This window comes from Hypanus sabinus, chromosome 25, assembly GCF_030144855.1.
Source record: "Hypanus sabinus isolate sHypSab1 chromosome 25, sHypSab1.hap1, whole genome shotgun sequence".
NCBI classification, from domain to species: domain Eukaryota; kingdom Metazoa; phylum Chordata; class Chondrichthyes; order Myliobatiformes; family Dasyatidae; genus Hypanus; species Hypanus sabinus.
This window is the reverse complement of record NC_082730.1, coordinates 14,523,102-14,542,618: the sequence shown is the minus strand read 5'-3', so window position 1 is coordinate 14,542,618 and position 19,517 is coordinate 14,523,102. Positions and strand designations below refer to the sequence as shown.

The 19,517-nt window shown below is 41.0% G+C and overlaps 1 protein-coding gene across 1 annotated transcript in view; it reads left to right on the top strand.

Annotated features, from left to right (window-relative positions):
- Positions 1–19,517, top strand: part of LOC132380891 (polymeric immunoglobulin receptor-like) — a 141,135-nt gene that overhangs the window by 91,314 nt on the left and 30,304 nt on the right.

The following is a 19,517-nucleotide window of genomic DNA, read 5'->3' as shown; positions in this document are numbered from 1 at the left end:
GATTAAATGTCAGTTTTCAAGCTTTGTGGAACTTCTATGCAGAATTAATCTTCAGTCATTAAAACATTGACTTAATGAAGCTGAAATCAAACAAAATAATTTTGTCATGCTTCAAGATACTGGCTTTGCTTAATTGAAATCCACTTGCAACACTTCACCCACACTGATCTTAATGTTATGACATTTTTTCAGATTTCCGGCAGAAACCCAGTATCAATGTTTAACCTTTTTATGATGATGAACTGCTCAGAATTCTTTTACCACGTTAACATCTCTTCTCGGGGTTCCATCCAAGTACAGGTATCAATTATAACCAACATTTTGATGACAAACTCTGCCATCTTCTTCAGGGATCTTCCTCATCATCGCTGAAGAAGATGGCAGAGTTTGTTATTGAAAAGTCAGTTATAATTGATGCCTGTACCTGCTTGAAGCCCAAAAAAAGTTTATTTGTCATATTTGTCAGGAAAGCAATAGATCCTTTTCATGTTAAAATCTGTTCGGTTAGATTCAAATTACTATTTTCACTGTTGGTTAATTCAATAAACAATTATAAGCATATTAATGAAAATGCTTCTTCATAAAATTCTGTTTTCAATAAAAACTGCATCCATTCATTCTGTATAGAATATGACTTCACTCATTAATTCAGGGTCCTAGATCCTCCTGAAGGTGTCAATGGCTGGAAATTTTCTGGAGAGTGAACCAAATAATCTTCAGATCAAGATATCTCAATATAATGATTTTATTGAAACATGTTGACCTGAATTATTCAAATGAATTTAGCTTTGTTGTTTTCCTTATAGTTGCTGCTGACCTGTTGAGTATTTCCATCATCGGCAGATTTCATTTCAGATTGGCAAACATTTTCCTTATGTATTTATGAATATTATTACACAGTGAAGGCATCTTGGCATCATGCCTGATCTAAACAGTGGTATCTCACTTATTATGTCATTGGCCGAGCTAGGGACTGCCATGATGTGTATATGACAAAGGTCATGATTGGCAAATATGACAGCTGGACAGATTGTAGGCAGACCTGTCCTCCATGGCATAGTCATAGAAAAGTCCAGCACATAAAGAGTCCCTTCAGCCCATCTAGCCTATGCCAATGTATTTAAATTGCCTACTCCCAACTACTTGCACCAGCACCATCACCGTCCATATCCCAAGTATCCATGAACTTATCAAAACTTTTCATAAATGTGGAAATTAAGCTTGTATGCACACTTGCTGTGCAGTTCATTCCATACCATACCATCACGACCCACTGATTGAACAAGTTTCACTAATGTTAACCTTAAACCTTTCACCTTTCACCCTTATCTCATGACATCTAGTTATAGCCCCACCCAACCTCAGCGGAAAAAGTCTGCTTGCATTTACCCTATCTTTACCACTCAACATCTTGTATACCTCCATCATGGCCAATGTGCTGTAAGTTTTCTTATGACCCTATCACCTGTGACGCCAATTTCAATGAATTATTGACCTTTACTCCCAGATTCTTTAGTTCTACAGCACTCCTTAATGCGCTACCATTCACTGTGTCAGACCTACCCTGGTTGGTCCTACTGAAGTGCAAAACCTCCCACTTGTCTGCATTAAATTCCACCTGCCATTTTCCAGCCTTTTTCTCCATTTGGTTCACAACCTTCTGCAAGCCATGATCGTCTTCAGAGATGTCCACTATGCTCCCATTCTCAGTGTCATCTGCGGATTTGCTGATCCAGGTAACCACACTGTCATCCAGATTTTGATATAAATGACAAACATCAATGACCCAGCACTGATGCCTGTGCCACTCCACTAGTCACAGACCTTCACACAGAGATGTAACCATCTACTACCACTCTCTGGCTTCTTGCAGAAAGCCAAGGACCAATCCAATTTACTACTTCATCTTGAATGCTGATCAAATTAATCTTCTTGGTGAACTTCCCATGTGGGACCTTGTCAAATGCTTTGCTAAAGTCCATGTAGGCCACATCAACAGTTTTGCCTTCATCAACTTTCCTGGTAACTTCCTAGCTAAACTCTATAATATTGGGTAGACATGACTAACCATGCATGAAGGCATGCTGACTATCCCTAATCAGTACATGCTTATCCAAATACTCGTATTTCCGGCCCTTTAGAATACCTTCTAATTACTTTCCCACTATTAATGACAGGAGCATTGACCTATAGTATAGTTTCTTGGATTACTTTTAGAGCCTTTTTTTGCAATTTATTTTTTATTAAAGTTCATCATCAAACAAACATTTCCATGAGATGTATTTCAGATATTGTACTTAGATATCATATAGTCATATATTCAAGATTCAAGATGCAAAACTTTCAAAAACGTTATTGCCATTCTAACCGTACATCAGCTCTGCAGGGCAGAATGAGACAGCGTTTCCCAGGAGCAGTGCAATCATAACATAACAAACACAACAATAAATAGTAAACACAACAATAAATAGTAAAACACAACAGCCACATGTCAGTTAAAAACAAGTTATAAGTGTCCAGTGCAAGTTAAAAGTGTCCAAAGTGGAGTCAGGCAGAGCAGCTATTTAGCAGTCTGACTGCCTGTGGGAGGAAGCTGTTTAGAAGCCTTGTGGTTTTAGTTTTGATGCTCCTGTAAGGTTTACCCAATGGCAGAAGAACAAACAGTTCATGGAGAGGGTGTGAGGGGTCTTTAGAGATGTACCTTGTCTTCTGGAGGCATTGATTCTGAAAGAGGTCTTGGACAGAAGGTAGGAAGACCCCAGTAAACTTCTCTGTTCCCCTAATCACCCTCTGCAAGGCTTTTTGTCAGCAGCACTGCAGCTGATGTACCAGGTTGTGATGCAAAAGGTCAGCACACTCTCAACCACGCCTCTGTAGAATGTGGTTAAGATGTTAGTGGGGAGTAATGCTTGTTTAAGTTTCCTTGGAAAGTGCAATCTCTGCTGGGCTCATTTCACAATCCCAGTGGTGTTCCTGGACCAGGTGAGATTGTCCGAGATCTGCACCCCAAGGAACTTGATGTTTTGCACTCTCTCCACTGTGGAGCCGCTGATGCTGAGGGGTTTGTGCTCAGGCTGAGACCGTCTGAAATCAACGATCATCTCCTTGATTTTGGTGACATTAAGCATTGAGTTGTTGTCACCGCACCAGCTCTCTAGGTGTTTGACCTCCTTCCTGTACATTGTTTCATCATTTTTGCTGATGAGCCCCACCACTGTGGTATATCTGAGGTATACACTTACAGAAAAGAGAGGAAAGAAACATCGTAACAACATTGGCTATTCTCCAATCCTCTGGGACCCCACCTGTCATTAAGGATGACTTAATTATTTTTGCTAGGGCCCCAGCAATTTCAGCATTTGTCTCCTGCAGGGTTCGATGAAACACCTTCTCAGACCCTGGGGATTTGTCCTCCCTATCTTCCCTCAAGTCAGCAAACACCTCCTCCTCTGTAATCTTTATAGAGTTGAAGAAGTCGATGCCATTTTGCATGAATGTTATAAGCCTTGTGTCTGTCTTGTGAGTAAATACTGAGATGAAAACTGCATCTAAGATCCCCCCATTCATCTGGCTCCATGCATGGGTTATCATTCTGATTTTCCAGAGGACCAATTTTGTCCCTTGCAATCCTTTTGTTCTTATCACATCTGTAGAATCTCTTAAGATTCTCCTTCACCTTGTCGGCTAAGTTAACTACGTACCTTTATTTAGCCCTTCTGATTTCTTTCGTAAGTATTCACTTTCATTCCTTATATTTCCTACCTGCTCAGCAAATTCATTCTTTTTCTTAACCAGCGCCTCAATATCTCTTGAAAACCAATACCTGTTATCTACTCCATTTATTCCAATAGTCACATACAAGCTTTTTACTCTCAAAATTTCATTTTTGAAGGCCTCCCACCGACTCAAGGTAAGTATTCTAAGTTTTACTTCAACACTGAGGTTTAACTGTGTAACTCCATCTCTCCGTGCTAAGAAAGGTTTTTTACTGCCGCTTTCCTTTCTACATGTCAAGAGAGTTCTACCTGCCTTCTGCTTTCCTGCACACCCTCCAGTTTGCCGTTCAATGCTCATGCCCTCATCTTCATCTTAACTTAATCTCTGTGCCTGTGTCCTGCGTTTGGGTTCACCTCATTCCTTGCAACAGAGTTAGAAACTCAACCTGCATACCAGACCTATCTTGCATATTTACACTGAAACTAATGGCAGTATTATCACCAGATGCAAAGTGATCCTCTACAAAACCTTTTGTCCCCTGACCGACATCATTCACTTATAGCAGATCAAGTATCGCACCGTCTCTTGTTAGGACCTTGTTAGGACTGCTGTGACATTTTCCTTGACAAGTAACACCACACCTTTAATCCCTTCTACTCTGAAGGGTCTATAACAAAGGAACTCCAGATTATCGAGTGCCAGTCCTACCTCCCTGAAACTAAGTCTCACTAATGGCTAGAATATCATAATCATAATTCCAGGTGTTGATCCATGCCCTGGGCTCATCTGCCTTTCCTACAATAACCAGTGTCAGACACATGAAAAATTCTGATGTCGTTCAGACTCATGAAAATAGACTAGTGTTCATAAGAAATAGACCAGGCCAAGTCTAAATCTCTAGGGCCTGCTTCATACTGCCATGCAACAGCACTGTCAGGCCTCGTTTATGGAAAACCCCTGACAGGAATATCCAGAGGATATCAAAGTACTCTGGTGTCTGCTTAAATCCACCATCCTCAATATCTGCAAAAACATCCTTTGGTAAAAGTCCAGAAGATATCTGGTTTGTGTGGTTGGTAGCGACATAGAGATAGAACAGCTTATCTCCAATAAAAGGAACGCCTTTCATGCAGAGCAGAATGATATCAGCAGCAAGGATAAAGGAGAAGCTTACTCCAGAGCCAAAGCAAATGTCCAGCATGAGGTGAGGGAGTGAAAAGATTCTTGGTGGACTGAGAAAGATCTGGAAATCCAGTGATTGTCAGTCTCTAATGACATGAGAAATGTCTTCATTGCCATCAAAGAAGTCTACAGACCATGTTACTGCAGATTAAAACTCCTGCACTCAAAGGAGGGAAAGAAATTGCTAAAGTATCAGCAGGATGTCAATGAACAATCAGAGAGCACTTCCAAGAACTTCTTAACCATGACAGCACTGCTGAACCAGAAATTACAAAGAAAATCCTCCAGGGAGCTGTGATAGAAGACGTGGTGGATTTCCAATATGAAAGAGGTGCATGATGTCATCAGAAACCTGAACAGTAATGAAGCCATTCATCTTGATAGGATCCCAGTAGAAATCTTCAAAGAAAGGGGACCAGCCCTCCTGGACAACATGTATGCCCTGCTCCTGAAGGTCTGTGAAAAAGAACAATTACCCCCAGAGCTCAGGCATACTCTAATAGTGATCATGTACAAAGTTTAATGTAATAAAGTACATTTATTATCTAAGCAAGTATACTACGTTGAGATTCGTCACCTTACAGGCGGCGACAGTATAAACAAATCTCAAAAGAACATACCAAAAAAAAACCCATCAAACAGCCAAAGCACAGAACATACTTTAGAATCAAAAAATTCAAACAATTAGCATTCAGAACCAAAGGCTCATCAATGACAAAGAGCCCGACATCAATGCAGCTGGAGCAGGCAACTTCCACAGTTCATCCCTAAGCTGAGTAAATGTTACAAGATCACAATCACAAATCTAGGCATCACTGCAGCTGGCACTGCAGTCCAGTCCTCGCCTTGCTTCCGGTCCCAACACCCTGACCTCTTCAATCTGGCCCAGTGCTTAAATGATCCAAACATCAGGTCGTCTCTCACTCATGGACCACTCGAGGGTCTGAACCTCACCACCATGACTCATTCCCTGCGCAAACTTTCCAATTCAGCCTCGTGCTTAAAACAATCAGACAATGAGATTTTCCCCTCTCTTAGGGATGTCACGAACCTGCCTTGACTCAATCTGCTTCGATCCTGACACCACTTGCCACAACCTGGCCTTGCTTACACCTCCACCGCAGCTCACCACTGCTTGCATCGACTTCCCTTTGAGACTAGCGAATCTGTGGAATGTTCTGCAATAGAACATGGTGAAGTCCAAGTCAATAGGTATATTTAAGGTGGACTTTGATTGTTTCCTGATCGGTCGGAGCATCAAAGGACATGGTGAGAAAGCAGGTATATGCGGTTGACAAGTATCGGGGATGAGCCATGAGAGAATTGCAGAGCAGACTAGATGGGCTGAAAGGCCAAATTCTGCTCCTATGTCTTATGGTGTTATGGTGTTAAAAACGTGACCTACAGGTCTAAGCAAAACCTTTGTACTTCCTATACTACTGTATGGAGTAGACACCTGAAAATCCTGGAACAATGCCACCAAAGGACCTGATAACAGATCCTGAGGATCAGCGGGATGGACAGACACACTAACACCAGCATACTGGAGGAGCCAACACAAGCAGCATCTCCACCACGATAAAGCAACACCAACTCCGATGGATAGGTCACGTTATTGAGATGCCTAAACTTCTCCCCAGGCAGATTGATCCTTTACTCCCAGTTGAAGGAAAGTTAGCTTTAAAGATAATGTTAAAATCAGCCTGAAGAAATTCAAGATTATATCTAAAAACTGGGAAGACAATGCACTTAACAGATTCACTTAGAGGAAATCTTTTTAAGAGGGAAATGCATTATATGAGTGTAAACCTCCACTGTGTCGCGGAGAACAAGCTGCAGGTGTGAAAGGAGAGACTGAGCCAAGACCCAACAACTAACCACACCCACCACTTAGTCCTGCCCACATTACACCAGAATTTGTGACTCCTGGATCAGCCTCTACCGACACATGAGGACCCACCAATAGATAACCCCTTTGGAGAACATGTAAATTGACTCAAGTAATTGCACTACCAAAATGAGTGAGTTGTATCTTGTTGTGAGGTGCAATGGTCAAGTCACAGGTGGGTGAATCTACAAATCATTGGAGATACTTTTCTCAGTGCTGACTGTAACTGGAGAACAATAGAGTGGAGTACAGTGCAGCACAGAAATAAGCCCTTCATCCCAACTCCATCATGCTGAGAGAGATGCTGATTTAAGCTAGACACATTCACCTGCATTTGGCCCATATCCCACTGAACCTTCCCTATCCAGGGAGCTGTCCAAGTGTCACTTAAATGTTGCTGTTGTGCATGTCTCAACCATTCTCTCGGACAGCATATTCAATAAATGTACAAACTTCGACATGAAGAGGTAGCTCATTTTAAATATTTTTCATTTTCATATTGCACCTAGATGTTTAAAAATCTAGGTGGATACACACAAACTTTTTCTCAAAGAAAGGTAATTTTAGAAACTCTTGATTTAAAAAAAATCTCATGATTGCTTTATAATTGCCCTGATGACCTCTGGATAACTCCTCCTGCGGTCAATAATCAGCTGTTTGGTTTTGCTGATGTCGTGTGGGAGCGAGCTGTGAAACCATTCAGACAGATTTCCTATCTTCCACCTATATGCTGATGGAACACTCACAAATGTTGGAGGACTCAGCAGATCAGGCAGTATCTATGGAAAGGAATATGCATAGATGTTTCATGCTGCAAATTATCACTGAACTCAGTTTCAGGGCAGGGACTCCTCCTCAGATCTGGAATAAAGTGGTAGAGGGTCAGTTTAGAAAGCAGATCTGGTCAGAAGAGTGATGTGTAAGAGTGAATTCTGTACAGTTCATTCCCAGGATAGAGACAGGATGCAGTGATGGATGGAGAAGTAGTAGGTGGAGTTTCAAGTCAAGTCAAGTCAACTTTTATTGTCATTTCGACCATAACTGCTGGTACAGTGCATAGTAAAAATGAGACAACATTTTTCAGGACCATGGTTTACATGACACAGTATAAAAAACTAGATTGAACTACGTAATTAAAAAAAAACAACACAGAGAAAGCTACACTAGACTACAGACCTACACTGGACTGCATAAAGTGCACAAAAACAGTGCAGGTATTACAATAAATAATAAACAGGACAGTAGGGCAAGGTGTCAGTCCAGGCTTCTGGTATTGAGGAGTCTGATCGTTTGGGGGAAGAAACTGTTACATGGTCTGGTCATTCAGAGCCCGAATGCTTTGAAGCCTTTTCCCAGATGGCAGGAGGGAGAAGAGATTGTATGAGGGGTGCATGGGGTCCTTCATAATGTTGTTTCCTTTGCGGATGCAGTGTGTAGTGTAAATGTCCGTGATGGAGGGAAGAGAGACCCTCTGATCTCAGCTGACCTCACTATCCGCTGCAGGGTCTTGCCATCCGGGATGGTGCAATTTCTGAACCAGGCAGTGATGCAGCTGCTGAGGATGCTCTCAATGCAACCCCTGTAGAATGTGATGAGGATGGGGGTGGGAGATAAACTTTCCCCAGCCTTCGCAAAAAGTAGAGACGCTGCTGGGCTTAACACTGAAATATGTGAAGTGATGCACTTTGGATGATTGAATTTAAAGATTACAAGCTGAATGACAGCATTATTAGCAATGTAGATATACAGAGGTTTATTGGGGTTCAAGTCCGTAGATTTCCCAAAGTTGCTGCTCAAGTTGAAAGGATGTTAAGCAACATGAATGTTGTGCTGAACTTCAGTCGTCGAAGGGATTGAGTTCACGAACCACAAGGTAATGTTACAGCTCTATGAAACTCCATTTCAATCAGTATTGTCCAGCATAAGGCATAGGTTGAGTGGACACCAACACCTCTTCCTCATGGTGGCAGTGACCAAGCCCAGAGGACATCGATTTAAGGTGAGTGGAGGTACATTTAGGGGAAGTGTAAGAGGTAGTTGTTTTTTACACAGTGAGTGGGGTGTCCCTGGAATACCATGCAGGCACGGTAGTAGAGGCTGATGCAAAACGGACATCAAAGAGGCTCTCAGACAGACATACACATGCAAGTACAAAAAAACAGAGTATTATGGGCTATGTACGATGGAAGGATTGGATTGATCATGGAGTATACAGTGGCACAATATTGTGTGCCAAAGGGCCTGTACTGTGCTGTACTTCTCCATTTTCTCTGTTCCTACACATAACAGAACTAGTTTTCTTCCTTTCCACTTTTCAGAATTACTCTTTCTTCTCAGTTCTATGTGCAGTTGATGCATTTCATTACAAAACCATGGAGGTATGGACACCATACTGAGTGATATCAGTCATGTTTTCTGACATATGGGTAAAATTGACTTATAAGCATCAGTAAAAACAGAGCCATTCGTGACTCTGGGACAGTCAATATGGAGATTGGTTAAGACTGATCTGATCAATCAACAGGTAAAACCCAGCTCTCCAGTGAGCACACCAACAGAGGAGTAATGCCATAAGACAGGAGGATTATCATCAAGGACTCCCATCATCGAAACACACTGTCTTCCTGCTGCTGTCAATGGAAGGAAGTACGATACCAAATGACCAGGTTCAGGGATAGTTCAGCCATCAGGTTCCTGAAGCAGTGTGAATAACTTCACTCACCCCAACAGTGAAATAATCACTGAACACAGCATATTGATTTACTTGCAGGGATTCTACAATTCATATTCTGAGTGTTATTTATTTATTTAGTTATTATTTATTGTATTTCACATTTTGTCTTCCTTTGCACATAGTTTTTTGTGCATATCTGTGTGCCGTTTTCATTGAATCTATTGTATTTCTTTGACATACTGTAAGAAAATGAATCTCAGGGTAGAATGTGACGACATAAATGTACTTTGATAAGAAATTTAGTATATATATGTTGAAATTTGATAAGGTGTGTGATTATGGCCATTTCAAAACACATCTTGTAGAAATGGAGTGGGAAAGCGACACATCATGAATACTTCTGGTCACTGTACAAAGATCTTAAAGAAAAACAAACAATGGAAATAAGTTTGGCAGCAGAATAAAATGTGTGAGCTGCTCATTATTGCAACTTGCTTTGGTCATCATGGTGTGAATCTGCAAATGGAAGGTGTAACTTTTCTCAGTACTGATCTGTGACTGTAACCCATGAGTGTACAATAAAGGGTCTTGAAAGTGAGAGAAGCTGAACTGCGTGATTGTCATTATAATCAGGGTACAATACGGTGACGTGCACATGTTCAGTAATTAATTTGAATTTTGAACTTTGAAATGCCTCACTGAGAAGGAGGAATATCACATAATATCCTTTACCTGCTATGTGAGGAGGTGAAGCAGTAACACCAGAGTAGTTTGGAGCTCATTACATCTTCAGCTCAGGGTTATCTGATGGATGTTGGTGAGCCAGAGATAATTCCAGATGCAGTGTTCCCACTTATGAATCTGGACCTGTTAAACCTGAGCCCATTCAGCCCATTGAGTCTGTTCCTCATTCTTTAATGGCTGATTTATTATCTCCCTCAACCCTATTTTCCCCATAACCTTTGACACGCTTACTAATCAGAACCCTATCAAACCCTGCTTTAAATATATCCAATGATTTGTCCTCCACAGCATTCTGTGGAATTAAATCCAAAGAATCAGCACCTGCTGGTCAGGAAATCACCCACCACAGGAAACATCCTCTCCATATACACTTCACTTAGGTTCCTGGTCCTTCGGTACAGAGTACAAAAGATTTAATGAGAACTCCTCCCCCCACCTCCACCATTCTTCGAAACTCCAGTGAGTACAGCTCAACAGCCATTGAACGTTCCTCGTACATTAACCCTTTCATTGCTGGGTCGTTCTATGGAACCTCCTTTGGTCACCTTTCCAGTTAGAAAACATCCTTTTGAAGATAAAAGGCACAAAACTGTTCACCATATTCCAAGTGCAGTCTAACCAATAACCTATAAAGCTGCAGTTCTTGGATAACTTGTCAGCAACAGAGTGGTAAACGTTCTACAATCCCACCAGTGTGCACACAATTGGCATTAGGTTTAAAAACAACGGTAAAATAGCCATTTTACTTTTCTTCACCAAATAGTTGGTCAGTTATCTAGTTGCTGAAACAAAGATACTTTACTAAAGATCTATCTCTACATTTGTTCTCATCAGAATATTGAACCACAGTTATTGAAATGTTTTCCAAGAAGTGATGGAGAAATGCAAAAAGAGGACAGAACCATTTATTTCTATGTAGCATCCATTGGCACTTCTCTATATTTTTTTCTTAAGATAAATAAAGAAGACGGAACTTCTCACTGCAGCCTTTGCTGAGGGTGAACATTACACAGATGACAGGAGTAGCTGATGCAATAGAGTCAGTACTCGTACCATAGAAAGTACAGAATTTAAGCAGATACACATTAATGGCTAACAAACTGCACTGTTTTCTCCTAAAACAACTGTAAAAAAAACTCAAAGTAACAACAAAACCTCTGTGTGTACACGGAATTATTTTATCATTTATCTATTTATAAACAATGTGAAATTAAGTGTTTATCAGCAAATAAAATGTCAGCAAGCCAATTAAGAACCGTGGCAAGTTTTCTATGATGCTTGGGACAAACTACCAGACAACTTTATTATACAACTTCTCAACAGGGTATCTAAGAGAACTGATGTACGTTTAAAGGCAAAGTGTTGCCATACCCAATACTGAATTTCTTTTAGTTTTTTTTTCTATTTCCTACTCTTTATAGCATTTTTGTGTTATTTAGAAACTTCTCATTTCATTATTTTTGAAAGTATCTTCATCTTACAGCATTATTTTACATGTGCTGAAGACATTTACTCAGCACTGTATATAAACCCTATCTTCCCAAACATGGCCCAAAGCTTTCTATGTAGATGTGACTGAAGATGTCATTCTGCACTTCACAAGCACTGACTTGACTCTTTTTCCACCAGTCTCTGGGTAAAAACAATTCATTCAAATCCCTTCTAAATCTATGTCATCTCCAAGAATGGGAAAGATCCTTGTTGTCTATAAACACGGTACATTTCATAATGTTACACCCCTCAATCATATCCATTCTTAACCCCATAAGCTCCAAGGAAAGCAAGCCTAGTTTCTTCTTATCCTGTTAATTTTTAGGATATTAGATTCAATTCCTACACTGAAAGAATTGTCATGCTGTATTCTCCATGACTGCTCCATCATTAATCTCATCCCATACTCTGAAATGAATTACACTTGTGTATTTGCCATACCCCAAGATACAGCTTCCCCTCGCTGTGATATTCACTGATGTACACTGACTCATAGGTTCCTGGAAGAGCAATTAGCAGAATGTAACAACCTGTTGGGTTAACCAAAGTTTCAATGAAAACAATGTGTCATTTGTAGATGACACTCAGACAGGTAGTTCTTTAGACAGTAAACAGAATTTTGAAGAACTACACAGGAACTTGATCTGCTGGCCATTTGGGCTATGTAATAGCAAAAAGAGTGCAGTTCAGATATGGGCTGAGTTTTCCATTTCCAAAATCAAATCAAGTCAGACTTTCTCAGAGCTCGGTCAGGCCCGAGGAAGTGTTAAAGAACAATGGGATCTTGGAATTCAGTACATGGTTCCTGGACCGTGTAGTCAGAGGTGGACAGGCAGTGAAGAAGACTTTAGGCATCAGTCAGAGTAGATAAGTTGGAATATGATATTTCATTTGTACAAGAGAACTGGTGAGATGACACCTGGAGTATTATGTTCAGTTTTGGTACTCTGCTAAAGAAGAGATAACACCATAAGTCCATAAGACATAGGACCAGAATTAGAATATTCAGCGCATTGAAGCTGCTTTGCCATTCCAGCATGGCTGATCCCAGATCCCACTCAACCCAGACACCTGCCTTCTTGTCATATTCTTTGATGCCCTGACCAATCTGGAACCTCTCAAAATCCACCTTAACAATACCTACAGATTCACTACTCTCTAGCCAAAAGAGAGTTATCTTACCTCTGTTCCTCCTTACCTCTGTTCTAAAAGGACAGCCCTCAATTTTGAGGATGTGCCCTCAAGTTTTATATAACCCCACCATAGGAAACATCCTACCCACATCCACCTTATCTAGTCCCTTCAACATTCGGTAGTTTTCAATGAGATCCCCATGCATTGTTTTAAGTTCAATTGAGTACAGGTCCAAAGCTGTAATATGCTCCTCATATATTAACCCCTTCATTCCCAGAATCATTCTTGGGAAACTTTCAAGAATGGACTCTCTCCAATGACAACACATCCTTTCTGGGTTATGGGCTCCAACCTGTTGATATACGCTAGTTGCAGCCTGACAATGTAACATTAAACAATATTGTAAATACTGATTATGCATTCTTGTTTGTTGCAATAATTCATTACAGTTTATAAGTAAAAGACTAGAGTTGCCTATTTCAGGATAATACCACATTTACGTGCAAGCCTCACATGGTAAAAACACATACTGAGATTCACATTTCTTAGCTTTCTCATTTTCTGTTGAATTTGTTTATAGTTTTGGAGCCATAACCATAACAGGGACCTTTCATTAAACACAGTTTCAGGTCAGGCACCACTCCTCAGATCTAGGTTAAGAGTGGAAGAATGTCAGTTTAAAAAGCAGATCTGTTGGGGGTATGATGTATAGGATAAAAGACTATTGAATTCATTCCCAGGTTGAAAATTCCTGACATTTGGACACTTCTACACATGAACAAGACTGAGCCACAAGGTAACGTTACACTCTATAAAACTCTGGTTCAATCACACTTGGAGAATTTAGTTCAGTTCTGATTGTCTCATTGTTGGTTAGTTGAGGAAACTTCAGAGAGGGTGCAGAGGAGGTTTACCAAGATGCTGCCTGGATCAAAGAACACGTCTTATGAGGAAAAGTAAATGTGGAGTGGGCCAGTGATTTTCTCTTTGGGCAAAGGAGGGTGAGAAATAACTTGGTAGAGTGATGTAGAAGAGGTGTATAAGGCATAGACCGAGTGGACAGGCAGCAGTTCCTTCTCATGGTGACAATGACCAATATCAGAGGACATCCATTTAAGGTGAGTGGAGGGCAGTTTAGACATACATCATAGAAAAACTACAGCACAATACCGGCCCTTCAGCCCACAATGCTGTGCCAAACATGTACGTACTTTAGAAATTACCTGGCAAAAGCCTCTGATAATTCACACAATGAATGCATCTCATCTTATACACCTCTATCAGGTCACATCTCATCCATTGCCAATCTAAGGAGAAAGGCCAAGTTCACTCAAGCTGTTCTCATAAGGCATGCTCCCCAATCTAGGCAACATCCTTGTAAAACTCCTCTGCACCCTTTATATAGTTTACACATCCTTCCTTTAGTGAGGTGACCAGAATTGAGCACAGTATTCCAAGTGGGGTCTGACCAGGGTCCTACTTAGCTGTAACATTACCTCTTGGCTCTTAAACTGGTTGATGAAGGCCAATGAACCATATGCCTTCTTAATCACAGAATCAACCTGTGCAGCGGCTTTGAGTGTCTTTTGTCCCAGGGGAGGTGTAAGATACAAGTTTTACTACACATTGCTGAGTTCATGGAATGCACTGCTGGCATGGTGGCAGAGGCTGATACGATGTGGACATTTAGAGGCTCTTAGATCGGCACATACATTTATGTCTGGAAACAGACTGTCACAGGCTTTGTAGGATGGAAGGATTAGATTGATCATGGAGTATCGATTGGCGCAACAGTGTGGGCCGAAGAACTCAAACTGTGCTGTACAGTTCTATGTTCCTACAAATAACAGAACTAATTTATATTCTCCCCACTTTTCAGAATTTCTCTTTTGTCCCAGTTTTATATGTAGTTGATGCCTTCCATTACAATACCATGAAGGTATAGATAACATATTCAGTGACAATTGTCTGTTTTCTGCTTTGCAGGCAATATTGATGAACAGGCATCTGTAAAAACAGAACCATTCATTACTCGGGGATGCTCTGTATGGAGACTGGTTTAGAGTAATCGGATCAGTTGATTGGTAAAGCCCAGCCTACCAATGAGCACATCTACACATTGCACATCTGCACAAGAGGGCAGAGTCCATCATAAAGGACCCACATCATCCAAGCATGCTCTCTTCTCGCTGCTGCCATCAGGAAGGAGGTACTGGAGCCCTAGGTCTCAGGAACAGTGCAGGCATCAGGCCCCTGAACCTGGGTGGATAACATCAGGCACTCCAACAATGTAATGATCACTGAACACAATCTATGGACTCACCTGCAAGGACTCTACAACTCATGTTCTCAGTATAATATCTGGCCAATTAGCCAAACCTCAGTGGCTGGGAAACTGTTGGTGTCCATTATTAAGGATGAGTGTTGAGGTACTTGGAGACTAATGATAAAACATGTCAAATTCAGCATGGTTTCTGTGAAGGAAATCTTGCCTGACAAGACTTCTTTGAGGGTGGACAAAGGAGAGGCAGTGGATGTCATTTATTTGGATTTTCAGAGGGTGTTTGATAAGGTGCCGCACACGAGGCTGATTAACAAGGTAAAATCCTGTGGTGTTACAGTAAAGATATTGGCATGGATAGCAAAATGGCTGACAAGCAGGAGTCAGTAAGTGGGAATAAAAGGGGCTTTTAAATAATTACAATTTTATGGTTATTTGTTTGTGAACGGTTAGTCAAAACAGATAAACTAAAGGCGCCAAATCTGTAAGTTTATAAATTTGTGCACATAATAGTTCAATACTTTGGAGCTCACACCTGCGGTTCAATCCACAATGACCTTCCGAGCCTTCGGCCACCGTCCGAACCGTCGACGTCCAGTAACCGCTGCCCTGGAACCACTGTCCGCTCCTCACATGTCTGTCCTCGTTGCTTGCCTCCAGAAAAGGACTGCAAGCTCCCGCCCAGCTCACACATACAAGACAGCATAACAATTCTCCATTGGTTAGTTCCCCCCTTAACCGCAGTTATACCAAACATTCCTGTAACAGACACTCATAACGGCATTAAGAAACATTATAGAGAAACCATTTCATTATAGCAATACAGAGAAGCCATTTTGTTGGCCTGAGCAGTTAATGCCACAGATAATGGTACTGAGAGCCCTACATTAGCATACTTTGTTAATAAATTGACCATGTGCATTTTGAAATTTCATAATGTGCATGATTATTGACCTTTCGTAACATATTTTATAGAAACAGAGTGAGAAAGGGAAACAGGGTGAAAATTTCCAGTCACTGTACAAAAGTCTTAAAGGAGAACGAGCAATGGAAATGAAAGTTGGGTGCTGAATAAAATGAGTGAGCTGCAAATTATTGCAGCTTGCATTGGTCATCAGGGTGTGAATCTGCAAATAGAAGGCATAACTTGTCTCAGTACTGATCTGTGACTGTCACCCATGAGTGTACAATAGTCTTGAAAGTAAGAGAAGTGAACTGCACTTTTATGTATTATACTTTGATAATCAACCTAATTTGAATTTTGAACTTTGAAATACATAACTAACAAGGAGGAATGTGACACAATATCCTTCACCTGCTCTGTGAGGATGGGAAGCAGTAACACCAGACTCTGTTTGGAGCTTGTTGCATCTTCAGGTCAACGTTACCTCATGCTGTTGATTATCCGAAGCTAATTGCAGATGCACTGGTCGGACATGCAAATCTCGATTTGTTAATCCTGAGCTCCCTAATGGTCTGAGGGAATGGACATGCTTTGTTTTTGCTGCAAAAAAGACATTTCACATCAGAAGACAGTGACAGTAACCTGATTCTGATTCTGAAAGGGACCCTTTCCCTTTCCAAGAACGTCCCAAAGCAAATCACAAAGGAGATGCCTGGAACTTGTATTCTTTTTACTTCTCTTACAAAACAGATTCAGGGAAGAACTGATGGATGCCTCATGTAAACAAATTGTACCAAACTCTTCCTTCATTATTCCATCTCTTAAGACCAGAAGACCAGAAGACAAAATGACCATAGGAATAGTAATAGGCTATTCAGCCCATTCAGTCTGGTCTGCTCTTCTATAATGGCTGTTTTATTACCACCCTCAACCACATTCAGCTCATAACTTTTGACACCCTTACTAATCAAAAGCCTATCAAACTCCAATTTAAATACACACAATGACTTGGCCTCCACAGCTGTCTGTGGCAATGAATTTCACAGATTCAGCATCCTCTGACAAAATTAATTCCTTCTCACCCTTGTTATAAAGGGATGTCTTTTATTCTGAGGCTTTGCCCTCTGCTCCGATACACCCACACTTCAGGAAACATCCTCTCCACATACACGCCATCCAGGATTTGGGCCTTCACTACTGAAGAGGTTTCAATGACAACACCCCTCATTCTTCTAAACTCCAATGAGTACAAGCCCAGGCCATCAAACACTCCTCATACATTGACCCTTTCACTCCTGGGACCCTCCCCAATTACAACCCACCCTTTAATACACAAGAGGCCCAGAATTGTTCACTATATTCCAAGTGTGGTCTGACCAATGCCTTCTAAAGCTGCAGTTCTAGGATATCATCTCAATAACCAAATGGAAAGCATTTTAAGGTCCCACCATTGTATTTACAGTAATGCACAGGACTAGGATTAGGATTAAAAGCAAATATAAAAGGCCTTTTCACTTTTCTTCACAGAATTGTTATTGTTGTTGAGTGATCTAGCTGCTGAAACAGAAATGCTTTGCTGAAGATGTTTTGCATCTCATCAGCATATTGAACCAAAGTATTTGAGAAGTTTTGAGGAGTGTTTTGAGAAGAAGTTTTGAGAAGTCTGAGAAGCTTTCCAAGAAGTCATGGTGCAATGCAGGAAGAGATCAGAGCAATAGGTCAACGTGTAGCATCCATTGGCACTTCTCTAGAGTCTGTTTTTTAAGTCAAGTAAAGAAGATAGAAGTTCTGACCACATCCTTCACTGAGTGTGAACATTACACTGATGACAGAAGTGACTGATGAAATAGAGTCAGCACTCATGCTATACAATGTACAGAATTTAACCAGATATACCCTGTACAGTCATGGCTAATATACTGCACTGATTTGCCCTAAAACAAATGTAATAGAAACATCGAAAACCCACAGCTCAATACAAGCACTTTGGCACACAAAGCTGTGCCAAACATGTCCTTAAATGAGAAACTACCTAGGGTTACCCATAGCTCTCTATTTTTCTGAGATCCATATACCTTTCCAGGAGTCTCTTAAAAGACCCTATCGTATCCATCTCCATCACCGTCACCGGCAGCCCATTCCATGCACTCACCACTCTCTGTGTAAAAAACATACCCCTGATATATCCACTGCACTTTCTTCCAATCACCTTTTCACTGTGCCCTCTCGTGCCAGCCATTTCAGCCCTGGGGAAAAAAGCCTCTGACTAGCCACGCAATCAATGCCTCTCATTATCTTATACACCCAAAATAATAAACCCAAAGTCACAAATGCTCTCTGTGTATTCTGAATTATTTTTATCATTTCTATTTTTATCAATGTGAAATTAAGTGTTTTTAAACAATTGCTAAGTCAGCAACTAAAATTCATAAAAATAAATGTTGAATATTCTTGGATCACCTCAACCCTCGCTCTACAATGAAATCAAAAGCAACACACACAAAATACTGGAGGAACTCAGCAGGTCGGGCAGAATCTATGGAAATGAACAGATACTCGAGGATTCAGACCATTACAGCTAATGTCCTGTCAAAATAGACATTATTTGGTTAAAGGACAGATCTGACATGGATTTTACCCATTGTGAATGTAGGATTCCATTCAGAAGGTTTCCCATCACAGCTAACTGAAGCAAAGTGAAATCCCATCTGAGCTCTGGAAATTGCACCGACAGACGGAATATGAGCTTTAAAGATACCTTCAAAGAGCAAAATCATCCTTTAGAGAGGAGCGGGAATGAAACCAAGTGTGAATGCTGAGCTTGCATGAAAAGCCCCTTCAACCTCTCACTTATTTCCTACTTTGCTTCCCCCACAGCAGCAAATTCACAAAAATTATAGCAATACATGCCAAATGCTGAACTCAGCAGGCCAGGTTGAATCTCTGGAAAAGAGCAAATAGTTGACATTTCAGGCTGACACCCTTCATCAGGACTCATGTCATGTCTTTCTCCTCTCTCGTGTTTGACTGAATTGTCACCAAGGCAGGTCCAGAATGATGTACAAATCTGGGAGTGCAATTCCATACCTCCCCGAGATTTGGAACTGAGGGAGATGGTAAAGTAGGTGGTAAAGAGGGCCTATGGCATTGGACGACCATTGAACACTCAAGAATTCATGTTGCAGAAGAGATTCACCAGATTGGCGTGTGTATTAGAAGCCCATATGACCAAAAGGCATAAGAGCAGAATTAGGCCCTCCCAAACTCATTCTCCTGCCATCTCCTCATTACCTTTGTTGCCTTTACCAATCAAGAATCAATATACCTCCACTTCAAATATCTCCAATTTCTCTGATTGGAAAGTGGCACAGATGCAGTAGAAGCACTTCCACAAATGTCCAGAGCGGAGCTTGATAAGGCAGCCATTTTTCAGCAGGAATCACTGACTGGAAAGACGAGCAGACACAGTAGAAACATTCTGCACAGGTCCGGAGCAGGACTT